Source organism: Scyliorhinus torazame, chromosome 9 (assembly GCF_047496885.1).
Source record: "Scyliorhinus torazame isolate Kashiwa2021f chromosome 9, sScyTor2.1, whole genome shotgun sequence".
Classification (NCBI taxonomy): domain Eukaryota; kingdom Metazoa; phylum Chordata; class Chondrichthyes; order Carcharhiniformes; family Scyliorhinidae; genus Scyliorhinus; species Scyliorhinus torazame.
Genome location: NC_092715.1, coordinates 175,294,527 through 175,310,051, shown reverse-complemented (window position 1 = coordinate 175,310,051; position 15,525 = coordinate 175,294,527). Strand labels below are relative to the sequence as shown.

Sequence of the window (15,525 nt, the reverse complement as noted above, 5' to 3'; positions counted from 1 at the left end):
AGGATGATGCTGAAAGGATGTTTGCCCTTGTGTGCGAGACTAGAACTAATGGGCACAGTTTAAAAATAAGAGGTTTAAGACGGATATAAGGAAAAACATTTTTCGTAGAGACCAGTCTGTGGAATTCTCTTCCCCAGAGAGCAGTGAAGGCAGGGTCATTGAATAAATGTAAAGCTGTGTTAAATAGAATCTTGATTTACAAATGAGTCAAAGGATATAGAGGTAGGCTGAAAAGTAAGAATTGAGGCCATAATCTGATCAACTTGCTATCAAATGGCTGAGCAGGCTCGAGAGGCCAAAAGGCCTACTCCTCCTAATTCATATGCTTGTACATATGCTTACCAGAGTACCATCTTCAGCATAAGCCCCAGGAAAGTTGGAACTCCCAACATAGGACGTCTCATTCTCTCCACTAACTTGTGGGCAGAGACCAGTCCCCTTCAAAGGTTCATCAGGAATTCTCAACTGTGGAACCCATTGGTATCCTGGTCCTAGCCTTTTTTTTTTACAAACTGTTATTTTAGGCTGTTGCAATGGCTAAGGGAATTCAGTCATATTTCTTAAGTTTGCTGTGAGCAATAGCTTCTCATACTATAACTACATTGAGGATTATCGGGGTAGATTGTGGCTTGTATGATAGTGTAAAACAGGTGATTGTGAGTGGACAGCCTTTGTTACAGCCTTTCCAACCTTTATTTCCATTGACTTTGGTGTTGTCACAGCAGAGTGACACTCTTGATCCTCTGTCTACACCATAAACCTCCATACAGTACAATACGCATATACAATTTGACTAAAAATTGTATCTGGAACAGTAAAGTAAGAAAAAGACCAGAGGTTTTTCAGTTACATGATGTTACATATTTGTGTTGAAAGTTAGCTAAGTCAAGTCGCCATAGTCCCAGATGATTATAGGCTGCTTCCCCCTTTGAGGAGGAGAGCTGACTGGTGGTGATTTAACCTGAGGATCACCACACCTCAGGTGAGGGGCACGGTTGAGAAGGTGCAATTTCATGAATGAATATTATTAGGAATATTATGAAAGTTAGTGGGATAAGAAGAATGACGAATGAAAAGGTTCTGGAACCAGTTCAAGAAAAACATGGCAAAACGTGGGCAATTTATGCAGGCATTGCAGTGAAGGTTGCTACTGTCTAGAAAAGTTGAAGATAGTGGATCAAGGGGCAGATAAAGGACACGGCTAACCGCTGGGGTGGGTAAAATATCAAGGGCTGATCTAATCCACCCATACAGAGGTGATCACTAATTTCTAAATCAGTGAGGGACATGAACAGAGAAAAGTAACTTGATCTGGAATAACTGCATTATTAAGTCCAGAGAAGTTATTTGGGTGGAGTATTATTCAATTTAATATTACTTCTATTTATCAAAGCAGATACAATCAGTTAAATAGAATCATAGAATAAAGTCCCTACAGTGCAGAAGGAGGCCATTTGGCCCATCTTGCCCACACCGACCCTCTGAAAGAGCACCCTACCCAGGCCCACTCCCCCACCCAACCTGCCCTATCACCTGTAACCTAACCTGGACACTAAGGGGCAATTTGGCATGGTCAGTCCACCTAACCTGCACATATTTGGACTGTGGGAGGAAACGGGAGCACCGGGAGGAAACCCATACAGATACGGAGAGAATGTGCAAACTCCACACAGACAGTGACCCAAGGCCAGAATTGAACCCGTGTCCCCGGTGCTGTGAGCCAGCAGTGCTAATCACTGTCCTACTCAAGATATGTGCTAAAATTCTTAGTGGCATTTAGAATTATGCTACTTAGCTACTATAGATTGATGTTTGAAAACAAAATGCAGCACGGTAGCATTGTGGATAGCGCAATTGCTTCACAGCTCCAGGGTCCCAGGTTCAATTCCAGCTTGGGTCACTGTCTGTGCGGAGTCTGCACATCCTCCCCGTGTGTGCGTGGGTTTCCTCCGGACGCTCCGGTTTCCTCCCACAGTCCAAAGATGTGCAGGTTAGGTGGATTGGCCATGATAAAATTGCCCTTGGGGTCCAAAATTGCCCTTAGTGTTGGGTGGGGTTACTGGGTTATGGGGATAGGGTGGAGGTGTTGACCTTGGGTGGGGTGCTCTTTCCAGGAGCCGGTGCAGACTCGATGGGCCGAATGGCCTCCTTCTGCACTGTAAATTCTATGATAAAAGTATAAAATTATGTCCATCTCTACCAGTGTATGAACTGATGGGAGTTTTTTATTTCCAAAATGACTTGTTTTGCATCTGGTTTTCTGCTGTAAGAGGAAGAATTGTGGTCATGTGCATTGGGCGACATCCTGTTGTGCTTCTTAATTTTTCTGTCATTTTAAATTTGCATCATTTCCTGTGTTTGAGTTTAAAGTAATTCTGAGAGATGTGGTCAAATTGGGATGTTTGTGAGTCTTCTCCCTACTCAATTATTTTTAAAGTACAAGAATCAGCTGCGTTGAATTTCAACATGTCGATAAACTAGAGAACTCAGATTGACTCCTCCACTAGTCCATTGTAAGTACAATGAGACACAATGGGGCAGAAGTTTTTAACCAAACAGGTGCTTCCTAAACTGCTCGGGTCACGTTATGGTGGACAGGACCTTGCACAGAACGGTACAACCTGTTGTATCGGGTAACAAAAAATGCGAGCTTAACCCAAGTCTGAAATAGATGATATTCCTTTGCGTAAACAATTAGATGTCCAATTTGAGGTCTCTGCTTCAAGATTTGTTTTCCTGGAGACATTACACTCCACCCATTGAAGTGTCGAAATGAGATTACATTCCAATTTACATTACAGACCCCTGATGTACAGGGCCAACAAGGTCCCTGCATGTTTCACCCTACCACACCTCATCAGCCCACTTCAAGGTCCTGACTGTGGTGTTGGGTGCTCTGAGGTACAGATGAACCAACACGGTTGCAATTGGTACAACGCTGTTTTATTCCAACTTGCTCTTTACAGATTTGTCTTGGTACTCTGCACGTGGTGACTCCCTGAGAGTGTTGTTAATCAGGTCCTGTCCTTGTCCTGGTCTCTAGATGGACTGGCCACCAGGTGTCGTGTTCCTTGTCTTATACTGTCTCTGTCCTTGTCTGTGATTGGCTGTCGTGTTATGTGTGCTAATATGTCTGTTGGTCTGTCTATCATGATGTGTGTGTTTGAATATCATGACACCCCCCCCTTTTTTTACAAGATTATGTGCCTACGTGGTTATAAATATGAATGTGTCCTGAGTGCAGCTAAAAGTGTGTGCGCGTGATATTTACAGCATGTACATGTGTCATAACTATATACATGGGGCGATGTCGGGTGTGTCATGCTAACGAGGTTGTACCATAAAACCAGAAAAAAACTTTGAAGTGTGGTCCGGTCAAACGAGATCTGGAATGATAAAACAGTAACATGTTACAATACAATAGTTGCTAAACTTTGACGTGTGAACAGTCTCATAAGTCCAGTCTAGTAGGTGTGCGACGAATTTGGGTTGACCGTCAGGGTGGCACTCCATTCATCGGCCGGATTAATGGTGTTGACGCGGTTCACATCAATGACCGCAACCCGGAAGGCATCTTGGTCATCTGTGTCGTTGGGTTGGATGTCCTGATGTGTGGGCTGGACGGTCCTCACGTGTCTGCGAGGTTGTCGGAGATGTGTAGGATCCATCGGTTGAACCGCTCGACAGTAGGCAGCGTAGTGGCCCATCTTGCCGCAGCGTAGGCATTGTCGGTTTTTTGCAGGACATTGCCCTTTTAAATGTGCAGCTCCACAGTTGTCGCACGTCATGGCGTTCGTTACGCCACTGCGCATGCGCAGTTCGGTCTTGCATCGGGCGTGCCTGCGCAGTGCGTCCCTCGATGTTGCCGTTGGTTTTGGGGCGCACAAGCGCGGGAGACCTCGAAAAGCGCGCGAAACGGCCGCCCTCGTCCGGGCCGGGAGGTACTCGATTGCCTGGATGCGTTCGGCCTCGTGGGCAGCCTGGCTTGCCAATTCGATCGCTAGGGACCCCCTCCGTGCCGATTCGGTCACCTGAAATTGGGCAAAGCGGCTGGTGGCATTTTCATGGAGGACAAAGGCTTCCACCGCAGATGTTAAGGTCAGGCCTTTAATTTTAAGAAGCTGCTGGCGTAGGCCACTGGAGGCAACGCCAAAAACGATCTGGTCCCGGATCATGGACTCTGAGGTGTTGCCGTAACCGCAGGACTGCGCGAGTATGCGGAGGTGCGTCAGAAAGGGTTGAAAGAGCTCATCCTTACCTTGCAGGCGTTGCTGAAAGATATACCTCTCAAAGCTTTCATTTACCTCAACGTTGAAGTGCTGGTCGAGCTTGAGGAGGACCGTGTCATATTTGGATTGGTTCTCGCCTTCCGCGAACACCAAGGAGTTGTATACATCGATGGCGTGCTGACCTGCGGTAGTGAGGAGCATGGCAAATTTTGTTTAGTCCGAGGCACCCTGTTTTTCGTTGGCTCGCATGTACAGTTCAAATCGCTGCTTGAAGAGCTTCCAGTTGGTGCCCAGGTTCCCAGCGACTTGCAACTGCTGCGGTTTGTTGTTGATGTCCATGGCTCAGGATGGCAGATTTGCTGGCAGGTATCGATCCACTCACTTGGTACCATGTGGTGTTGGGTGCTCTGAGGTACAGATGAACCAACACGGTTGCAATTGGTACAACGCTGTTTTATTCCAACTTGCTATTTACAGATTTGTCTTGATACTCTGCACGTGGTGACTCCCTGAGTGTGTTGTTAATCAGGTCCTGTCCTTGTCCTGGTCTCTAGATGGACTGGCCACCAGGTGTCGTGTTCCTTGTCTTATACTGTGTCTGCTCTTGTCTGTGATTGGCTGTCGTGTTATGTGTGCTAATTTGTCTGTTGGTCTGTCTATCATGATGTGTGTGTTTGAATATCATGACACTGACCAAAATGGTCGCAACCCAGACATCAGGGGGCAGTGAGTGAAAACAGGCCAATAAGTATTAATGCTGCCCAATTCATTGGCTCAGTGTGACTGCCCAGCAACAAATCAGACCTGTAGCTTCAGGGCAACTCTTATTCAAAGCTCTTAATTGATTAATTTAACAGGAAATTTAATATGCAAGAGACTGACTTCAGAAGGTCCCTTTAAACAGTCTGTTGCAAAAACAAGAAATGAGTCTTCCATGTAATTAACATTAACACAACACATTGAATCAAAACCCCATTGTCACTATTGTCTAAAAACCTGTACCAACATTTAATATAAACTGACAGTATCTGAATGTTGATTCCAGTACAAAATGTTTGTGAATTATTCTATTTTTATTTATTCTGAGCTCATTTCTGACCAGGGATTTATCTCCTGACTGTCACATTTCTGTACAAAACTGAGAAACAGAAAATGTAACACCTCAAACTGATTTTTTGCAATCTGTACAAATGACGATACTGTCAAAAATGGTAAATAATATAAATTTTTATTACGTTTTATTCAACTACATGAGCTTTCCCGCTGTGTAAAAATGTAGTTAAATGTGTTCCAGGTGGCTAGAGTTACTGGAGTGCTACTCAACTGTTGACCTATTAGGTAAAGAGCTTAATACCCCACCTGATGCGTCAGGATCTATGCCAACATTGTTGGCACAGAATGCCATTCTGCTTTGCTCAACATGTATCAGTCCAGTTACCAGGAATTTTATAAGACCATAAATGCCCAAAGGTCAATTCCCCCCCACAGTGGAAAAAATAGAGAAAAGAATTTTAAAGACTTTTTTTTCAATTATGTGCTGCATGCTGCAAATGCTTGTCTGCTCCACGTGCCAAGATGAAGAAACCAAGCTACCCCTGGCAACTCATCATCTCCTCCACAACACCACGATCAATGGAAGAGAAGCAGAATGGCACTGAATTGGAGAATTTGTGTCGCAATTTGAGCTGAATACTATTTGAGCTTGCATTTTGTATCTTTTTCAGTTAACTAAGAGAGTACAATAACAACTTGTATTTACGTAGCATCTGGAGGAATGGAGAGGGAAACAAAATGAGGGGAAAAGAGATGATAGACAAGAAAAAGAGGAAAGAGACAGATAACAAAAGACTGGCAAGAAGACAGACTAATGCTCTTCACTCCTGAGTCAGTTAACTCGAGTCAGGAAATCTCCCAGCTTGTTGCACCTGCTTCTTGGGGAAAAGTGTGTCTGAAATGGGGGTATCTTTGTTCCGGACAGTGGGTGTGGTATGGAGGGAACCTGCCACCCCCTGATGCAGATCGGAAGGAGCCATGGGCTGCCAAGTACCTAGACTGGCTGTTTAAATAGCTCACCTTTATTGTTTAGTTAAAAATTAGGCCCTCTAGCATGGCACGCCCCTCACCCAATCCATGTCAACACATGCCCTCACACATCCCCAGTGGCCCCTAATACCCTCCATGTCAACCCATGTCACCTGCTCCCACCCACAACCATGCCAACTCAAGACCCAGCACGTTTTTTGTGCTTACACCCTCCATGCCAACTCCTTCCGTATTCACCATAGGAAACCATGCTGAGATGAAATAAAATTCTAAGTATCTATTACAGACTTCACTCTAAATACATCCCCATTCATGGAAGTCCATACAATACATTTAAATTGCCTGAAGTACTTATTTCTTTATAAAAACAAACATGAGAATTAATGACTCCCTATCGAAAGCAACTAATCCCTTATTAACCTCTTTGAGCTGTCAATCAAACTTTGAACTTCCAACCACCCCCTCCCACACTGTAGTAATGATAGGTTGTGGAAAGCAGTCAGGCATTAATAATGCTAAATTATAACATTGAGGGTTATTTCAACAAAGATCTATTGAAACTGCAGGAACCAACTTTTTTTTCCAACTGTCAAAGACCTAGGCAGGCAGTTTTTCTTTCAATTTCTGTATGGACTGGTCATTTAAATAACTTCATAGTTTGACGGACCTTCTCCAATTTCAAGCATATTTATGACTTCTCTAAAGATTCACAGCTCCCACACTGCAGAATAAGGCCCTTGCTCAAGTGAAAATGGGTCAGTTTTAACTCCACACTGAGTTCAAATGATCCTGCTGATCACCACCAGCAAAAACAAGATCCATTGGAAATGGGGCAGGACTCCCAGGTCCGCCCGCCATTTTGGAAAACACACGGAGTCCCCACCACTCTGAAAATCTAGTTGTGGTAAACACCACTAGTGGTATATTATATGTATGAGGGCACTGCCCGTATATTACAGGTAAATCCTTGCCTGATGGCTCCGCCCAGCAGGCGGCGTATAAAAGAGTGTGCTCTCCTGAGCTACAGCCATTCTGGTTCCAGCTACAGGAGGCACAACATCTTGTTCAATAAAGCCTCGATTGTTCCGCCATTCTCGTCTGTGGTAATTGACGGTACATCAATTTATTGAACAAGATTTTAAAAGATGGATTTCCTCATCAAGCCTGATTGCCTGCAGCTGAGCCCTCACGCGGCCAATGCCACGTCCACCTTCGACCACTGGCTAGCCTGCTTCGAAGGCTACCTCAGAGCAGCCACTGAAGAACCCTCGGACTCGCAGAAACCCCCAAGTCCTCTACTCACGGGTGAGCCCTGACATTTTTCCCCTCATCCGGGATGCGCCCACCTACTCCGAAGCGATGACGCTCCTGAAGGGACATTACGTTAAACCGGTGAATCAAGTGTACGCCAGGCACCTCTTGGCCACGAGACAGCAACTCCCCGGGGAAACTCTGGACGATTTCTTACAGGCCCTACAGATCCTCGGTAGGAACTGTGACTGCCAGGCACTTACGGCAGTCCCAACACACCGAACTTTTAATTAGAGACGCTTATGTCACGGGCATGAAGTCTACGTACGTCCGCCAGCGACTATTGGAAGGGGGTACGCTTGATCTCACGGGGACTAGGCTGTTATACGTATTAGTTACCGTTGTAAGAGTCAATAGTCTTGTTCCTTTTCACCAAACACTATTTATTTCACTTCCACAGCCTCTGCACAAAACTCTTAACAACACACCACCTGACACAAGGGCCACCTGAAGCCCCTTTACATATCAGTGTCAATCATTGGATACTTAAACTAAATTAGACAACTAATTGCAATGCCTCTTAATGCATTACTTAACTCTTAACCCATTACTTAACATAGGCAGCTTGCCAATTCATTAGAAGTGGCCTCCCGTAACCTGCAGTCCTACACCCCCGACCGCGCGGCACCCTCGTGGGCATCGTGGGCCCCACCAGCTGCTGACTCCAGCTCACCGCAAACCTGCGCCGCGCAGCAGCCAGCCAACTCGGGGGGGGGGGGGGGGGGGGCGGGGGGGGGGGGCAAGTGTTATTTTTGTGGACAAAGCAAACACCCCAGGCAGCACTGCCCGGCGCGGAGCGCGACCTGCAACGGGTGTGGGAAGAAAGGGCACTTTGTTTCCGTTTGCCAGGCCCGGTCGCTCGCCGCTGTTTCCAGACCCGGCATTTTTACATCCCCCCACGTGCGACCCAGGAGTACCGCCATAATGCCCTCTGCAAGCCACGTGCGGCCCGTGGGCGTCGCCATCTTACCCACCTCAAGCCACGTGCGGCCTGTGGGCGCCGCCATCTTTGATGCCGCCCGCCATGTGCGCTGCCATCTTCGGCGCCATTTTGGACCGCGCCGCAGGACCCCTGCTCGTCTGGCCATTCGCCGCCTACTGCTACCTCCGCCACCGCTGATCAGCCCGGGACCTCCCAGCATCTTCCGTAGCTCGCCTGAATCACCCTGGACCAGTCTCGGCCCCGCAACCCTCGCGACCGCTACAACGACGGTGAAGCTCAACGGGCACAAGACGACCTGCCTCTTTGACTCCGGGAGCACAGAGAGTTTCATTCACCCTACTACGGTAAGGTGCTGCTCCCTCCCGGTACTCCCCGTCACCTAGAAAATCTCCCTGGCCTCCGGATCCCATTCCGTTGAAATCCGGGTGTACTGTATCGCGATCCTCACTGTCCAGGGCGTAGAGTTCAGCAACTTCCGGCTCTACGTCCTCCCCCACCTCTGCGCTGCCCTGTTGCTCGGTCTGGATTTTCAGTGCCATCTTCAAAGCCTGACTTTGAAATTCGGCGAACCCCCGCCCCCCCTCAAGGTCTGCGGCCTCACAACTCTTAAGGTTGATCCACCTTCCCTGTTTGCGAACCTCACCCCGGACTGCAAATCTGTCGCCACCAGGAGCAGACGGTACAGTGCCCAGGACAGGACCTTCATCAGGTCGGAAGTCCAACGGCCTCTGCGGGAGGGGATCAGCGAGGCCAGCAACAGCCCCTGGAGAGCTCAAGTAGTGGTAGTGAAAACTGGGGAGAAGCACAGGATGGTCATTGACTACTGTCAGATCATCAGTCGGTACACGTAGCTCGACGCGTACCCCCTCCCACGCATATCTGACATGGTCAATCAGATTGCGCAGTATCGAGTCTTTTCCACAGTAGACTTGAAGTCCGCCTACCACCAGCTCCCCATCCGCCCGGAGGACCGCCAATACACTGCGTTCGAAGCAGATGGCCGCCTCTATCACTTCCTTAGGGTTCCCTTCAGCATCACCAATGGGGTCTCGGTCTTCCAGCGAGAGATGGACCGAATGGTTGACCAGTACGGGCTGCGGGCCCACCTTCCTGTACCTAGATAACATCACCACCTGCAGCCATGATCAGCAGGACCACGACGCAAACCTCCAAAAATTCCTCCATACCGCCAAACTCCTTAACCTCACCTACAATAAGGAGAAATGCATGTTCCACACCAACTGCTTAGCCATCCTTGGCTATGTAGTGGAAAATGGAGTCCTGGAACTCCCTCTCCCCCACCGCCCCAAGGCCCTGAAACGTTGCGTGGGGTTTTTCTCATATTACGCCCAGTGGGTCCCTAATTATGCGGACAAGGCCCGCCTACTCATCGCGTCCACAGTTTTTCCCCTGATGGCTGAGGCCCGCCAGGCCTTCAACCACATCAAGGCGGACATCGCCAAGGCCACGATGCACACGGTCGACGAGTCCCTCCCCTTCCAAGTGGAGAGCGATGCATCGGACGTGACTCTGGCCACCACCCTCAACCAGGCGGGTAGTCCCGTGGCTTTCTTTTCCCGCACCCTCCATGACTCCAAAATTCGGCACTCCTCTGTCGAGGAGGAGGCCCAAGCCATTGTGGAAGCTGTGCGGCGTTGAAGGCATTACCTGGCCGGCAGGAGATTCACTCTCCACATTGACCAACGGTCGGTTGCCTTCATGTTTAATAATACACAGCGGGGCAAGATCAAAAATGACAAGATCTTGAGATGGAGGATCGAGCTGTCCACCTATAACTATGAGATCTTGTATCGCCCGGGGAAACTCAATGAGCCCCCAGATGCCCTATCCCGCGGTACATGTGCCAGGTAGACCGACTCCGCGCTCTCCACTATGACCTCTGCCACCCAGGGGTCACCCGGTTCTTCCATTTTGTCAAGGTCCGCAACCTGCCCTACTCCATTGAGGAGGTCAGGACCGTCACCAGAGACTGCCAAGTCTGCGCAGAGTGTAAGCCGCACTTCAACCGGCCAGATAGAGCACACTTGATGAAGGCCTCCCGCCCCTTTGAACGCCTCAGCATGGACTTCAAAGGGCCCCTCCTCTCCACCGACCACAACGTGTACTTCCTCAACGTTATTGATGAGTACTCCCGGTTCCCCTTTGCCATCCCATGCCCCGTCATGACTTCTGCCATGGTAATTAAAGCCCTGCACAGCATCTTCACTCTGTTCGGTTTCCCCACCTACATCCACAACGATCAGGGATTCTCTTTCACGAGCGATGAGCTGCGTCAGTTCCTGCTCAGCAAGGGCATTGCAGGACAACCAGCTACAACCCCCGGGGAAACGGACAGGTGGAGAGGCAGAATGGGACGGTCTGGAAGGCCGTCTTGCTGGCCCTGTGGTCTAAAACTCTCCCGGTCTCCCGCTGGCAGGAGGTCCTCCCCGACACGCTCCACTCCATCCGGTCGCTCCTCTGCACCGCGACTAATGAGACCCCTATCGAACGTGTGTTTGCCTTCCCCAGGAAGTCCACCTCCGGGGTCTCGCTCTCAACATGGCTGACAGTTCCTGGACCCATCTTCCCCCGGACGCATGTGTGGAGCCATAAATCCGACCCCTTGGTCGAGAAAGTCCACCTCCTACATGCAAACCCGTGGCCTACGGGGCACACCCCGATGGGCGTCAATACACCGTCTCCTTCTGGATCCTGGCACCCACTGGGTCCCCCCCCCCCCCCCCCCCCCGGGCCTGACACCGCGCCCCCCGCCCCCGGTTGCCTCATTCAACCCTGCGCCACTCACCATCCCTCCAGCAAACCTCACCGCAGCCCCCACCCCAGCAGGATCCGTCCGCCCACTGGATCCACTCGGGTGACAAAGACGAGGACAACACGCTCCCAGAGTCGCAGGTGACCACGTTGGCACCCACATCACCACCAGGACTGAGGCGATCGCGGTGTAAGGGTCAAAGCCCCCGACAGACTTAATTTGTAATGTTTCCGTCACCCCCGCCGGACTCTTTCTTTAACAGGGGGTGAATGTGGTAAACACACTCGTGGTATATTATATGTATTACGGCACTGCCTGTATATTACAGGTACGACGGTAAATCCCTGCCTGCTGGCTCCGCCCAGCAGGCGGCGTATAAAAGTGTATGCTCTCCTGCGCTGGAGCCATTCTGGTTCCAGCTACAGGAGGCACAGCATCTTATTCAATAAAGCCTCGATTGTTCCACCATTCTGGTCTCGTGGTAATTGACGGTACATCACTAGTCCAAAGAATTCTTAAGGCAAGGAATGAAACGAGCAAGGCATGAACGCACAATCATCTTTCAAGGAAATGGTTGGAAACAAAGCATGTTAAATCATATTGGTAGATCCTCCCTGTGTCTGTGGGTCTCACCAGCACAACCCAAAGGTGTGCAGGGTAGGTGGATTGGCCACGCTAAATTATCCCTTAATTGGAATTTCATTTTTTTAAATCACATTGGTTGGCTAGGTTTCAGTATTTTGATGAACTATTTGTAATAACAGTAGGATCGCTGGTGAACATGCTAGCTTTAGCACTGTCAGGATAGTTTCCTCTTCTGGCTCTTAAGCTTTGAAACTGCCTACAGCTGATCCATAGCAGGAATTTCTAATGGCAAAGTGGAGGCAGCAGGGTGAAATCCCTAAAAAGTGACATCAGATTGGGAACATAAAGTCATCCTGCCCTCTTGTGGGTTTCACCTGGGCCGGTTTAGACATGAGCGAGTAAACCCCCAAGCATCTGTCAGGAAATTAATTAAAATATTCAAGGGGTTTATTTTGTTCAGTCTAACTTAACCCCACATTCTGACTCCTAACAGCCAGTGCCTGGCTTCCACAATCTCTCTGCATCTCACTAGGGTGTAGGAGGCCAGAGCACAGTGAGGAGTGTTTGATTAATGAAGTTGTCACACTGCGAAGTCTATAAAGATTGAAATCGGTAGCTTGTTGCTAGCCACAAAGGCTTGTGTTGTCGGGATCTTTTCTGTCCTAGCCGTTTACAACTCTTTGTGGAGTTATTTCAAATGGCTCAGAGTTTACTATCGGCATTTCAGCTTCCTTGCTGCCGATCTTCCCTGCAGCATGGAAGCAACCTAAGCAGACGCAGCAGCCTGGACCTCTGAGGAGGGGCAGGCACATCAGCAGCTGCAAGAAGGACAACAGGAGCGTCAGGAACAGCAGCAACACCAGCAGCAACTGTCTTCTCCACAGTCCTTTCCACAGGACAGAGGGGATGGACAGAGCTGCAGCACGAAGAAGGTAAAACCTCCAGCCAAAAGCGTATAGGCAGCTTCCTGATCATGCCTGAGCAACAATGTCTCAGAGGGCGTTAGGCTCTTACGGTTGCTCAGTAGGCATCTATAGTAGTGTTTTTCAAAGTGGGGGTCATGACCCATGGATGGGTCGCAGGATGGTGGAAAATGGGTCAGCAAAAAGTTGCCAAAAATTGGTCCCCAAAGATTGCTTGACCATTTTCTTTCGATTTTCCCCTGGCTAAAGTCTCACTGTAGTATAGCATCTGACCACATGAGGTTGATGTAGAAGCCGGTGACGTAGACTTTCTTGCCTCCTTGGGTAACTGTTACAGTTATCAGCCAGGTTAGTCAGCACCTGCAACCAAAACTGAATGAGTTTTAAAAAAACAATTAGAGTACCTAATTTTTTATTTCCAATTTAGCGTGGCCAATCCACCTACCTGGCACATCTTTGGGTTGTGGGGGCGAAACCCACACAAACACGGGAGAATGTGCAAACTCCACACGGACAGTGACCCGGGGCCGAGATTGAACCCACGTCCTCAGCGCCAAGAGGCAGCAGTGTTATTTTTAACCACTGCGCCTCCGTGCCGTCTTCAAACTTCAAAGTTTAAAAGAACAAAAATCAATGCTCTTTAAATTTCTTTCCTGAAGCCACGCCTGCACAGAGTTACTTTCCAGTAATGCTTTGCGCACCTTTTGGCCAGGCCTGCATCTCCAACTCAAAACCAAATGACTGCTTACTGGAATATGTTTCCACAAGCACCCCAGTTAGCAACTCGTAGCCAGAAGTCTTCCACCTACAAGATTTAGCAGATAATTCCTGTGCCTCCTGTGGGGATCTCCCTGCCTTTCACCTGGTCCATTGTTATAAAGCTGATATTTGCCCCAATCTGAACTCTGCTTTGGGGGAACGGGTGTGGGTGTGGGAATTCCATCCATCCCAGTCAGGGGAAAATGCATCTGATCGGAGATTTTTAGTACAAGTTATTTAGATTTCCGAATAACAAAACAATAGAAAATATATTTTTATTTACATTTAATAATGTAGAAATGCCAACAATAAATGTGACATTTTTAAAAGTAACTATGGAGAATCTATTGCAAACGTGGCATGGGTCACAAGAGACTGTCATTTTGTAAAAGTGGGTCGCCGGAAAAAAAGTTTGAAAAACACTGAAACTTGACTTTCCCTCAGAGGATTGGTTGGCATTCATTGTCAGTGGTCATCATGGTCATCAGAACACTGAATTTCTTTGTCTCTGGCTCCCTCCAACGATTTACTGTAGACATCTTCCGGATATTACTGCTGCTCACATGTACATCACTCAGATCACCGATTTGCTTGTTTCTTGTGAGTGTGAGGGGTGCCTGTTGGGATGGAGATTCAAGGAGGAGGCTAGAAAGAAAGGAGATGTTGAACTACAAGATGTATTACTCAGAAGGCTGCTGTACAGGTGAATGCTAGGGAAGTGAGAGAATGATAGATGTTCCTGTGGGTGATGATCCTTTTGGTCCTAATGCAGTCATTAAGCTTTTTACAACTCTCAAACTATGTTCGAGGCATCACACGTCTGTCGTTACCTCTAAGCCTTGTTAGACTGGGACTAAGAGTTCCACATTCTGCCCACAGAGTCCTCACAGTACTAATATATGTATCATGGTGAACTGATTTCTATTCTGCTGGGAAATATTGCATAATTAAACCCTATGAACAATGATTGAGGATTACTGGATGCATCACAGGAGAAATAGTTCATCTGAAACTTCAGTTATTTCATTTAGATTGTGAGGTGAGCAAACGTTGGTGCATCCAAGATTATTTAGCAACTGTAGTTCTTGAGAAAGCAATACAGGTTACTATGGGTTTTATAGCAACATATCTCATCAATATACTATCCTTTCATAAAAGTTAATTAATAACGGAGACTTTGCTTTGCTTTGATCTCATGGTCATTTGATAACAAGAAAAGGGCTGCTAAGGTGATATTTGGGAAGTTTCCTGTTGAGAACACTGTTAAGAACACCCTAAACCTGGTGGCAAGATTGCTGCAATTGTCTATTTTTAGTTATATCATAAATTAATTTGAAACACACAGGCTGGGATTCTCCCGGAATTGGCGGGGTGGCCCGTACCCCCCGATCCAAAGAGCGGCGTGAACCACTTCGGCGTCGGGCCGCCCGGAAGTTGCGGAATCCTCCGAACTTCCGGGGGCTAGGCCGGCGCTGGAGGGGTTGGTACCGTGCCAACCGGTGCCGAAAGGCCTCCACCGGCCAGCGCGAGTTGGCGCATGCGCAGGACCGCCAGCATGTTCTGGCGCATGCGCAGAACCGCTAGCATGTTTCCTGTGCATGCGCAGGGGGTTTCTTCTCCGCGCCGTCCATGGCGGAGGCCAGCGCAGAGGGAAAACGTGCCCCCATGGCACAGGCCTGCCCGCAGATCGGTGGGCCCTGATCGCGGGCCAGGCCATGGGGAGGGGGGGGGGGCTCTCCCTTTCTCTCCCCCCCCCCCCATTTTCCGGGGCTGGATCCCCCCCGTGCCCCCCCCCCCCCAGGACCCCGCTAACCGCCATCCAAGCCAGGTCCCGCCAGGATGGACCATGTCCATTTCACGCCGGCGGGACTGGCCGAAAACGGGTGGCCACTCGGCCCATCGGGGTCCGGAGAATTGCCGGGGAGGGGGCTGCTGCCAAGGGCCACCGACCGGCGCAGC

General features: G+C 48.9%; 1 protein-coding gene across 4 annotated transcripts in view; it reads left to right on the top strand.

Moving 5' to 3' along the window:
• The window catches only part of cdc42se2 (CDC42 small effector 2), a 276,240-nt gene that overhangs the window by 219,116 nt on the left and 41,599 nt on the right, over positions 1 to 15,525 (top strand). The window lies entirely within an intron of this gene.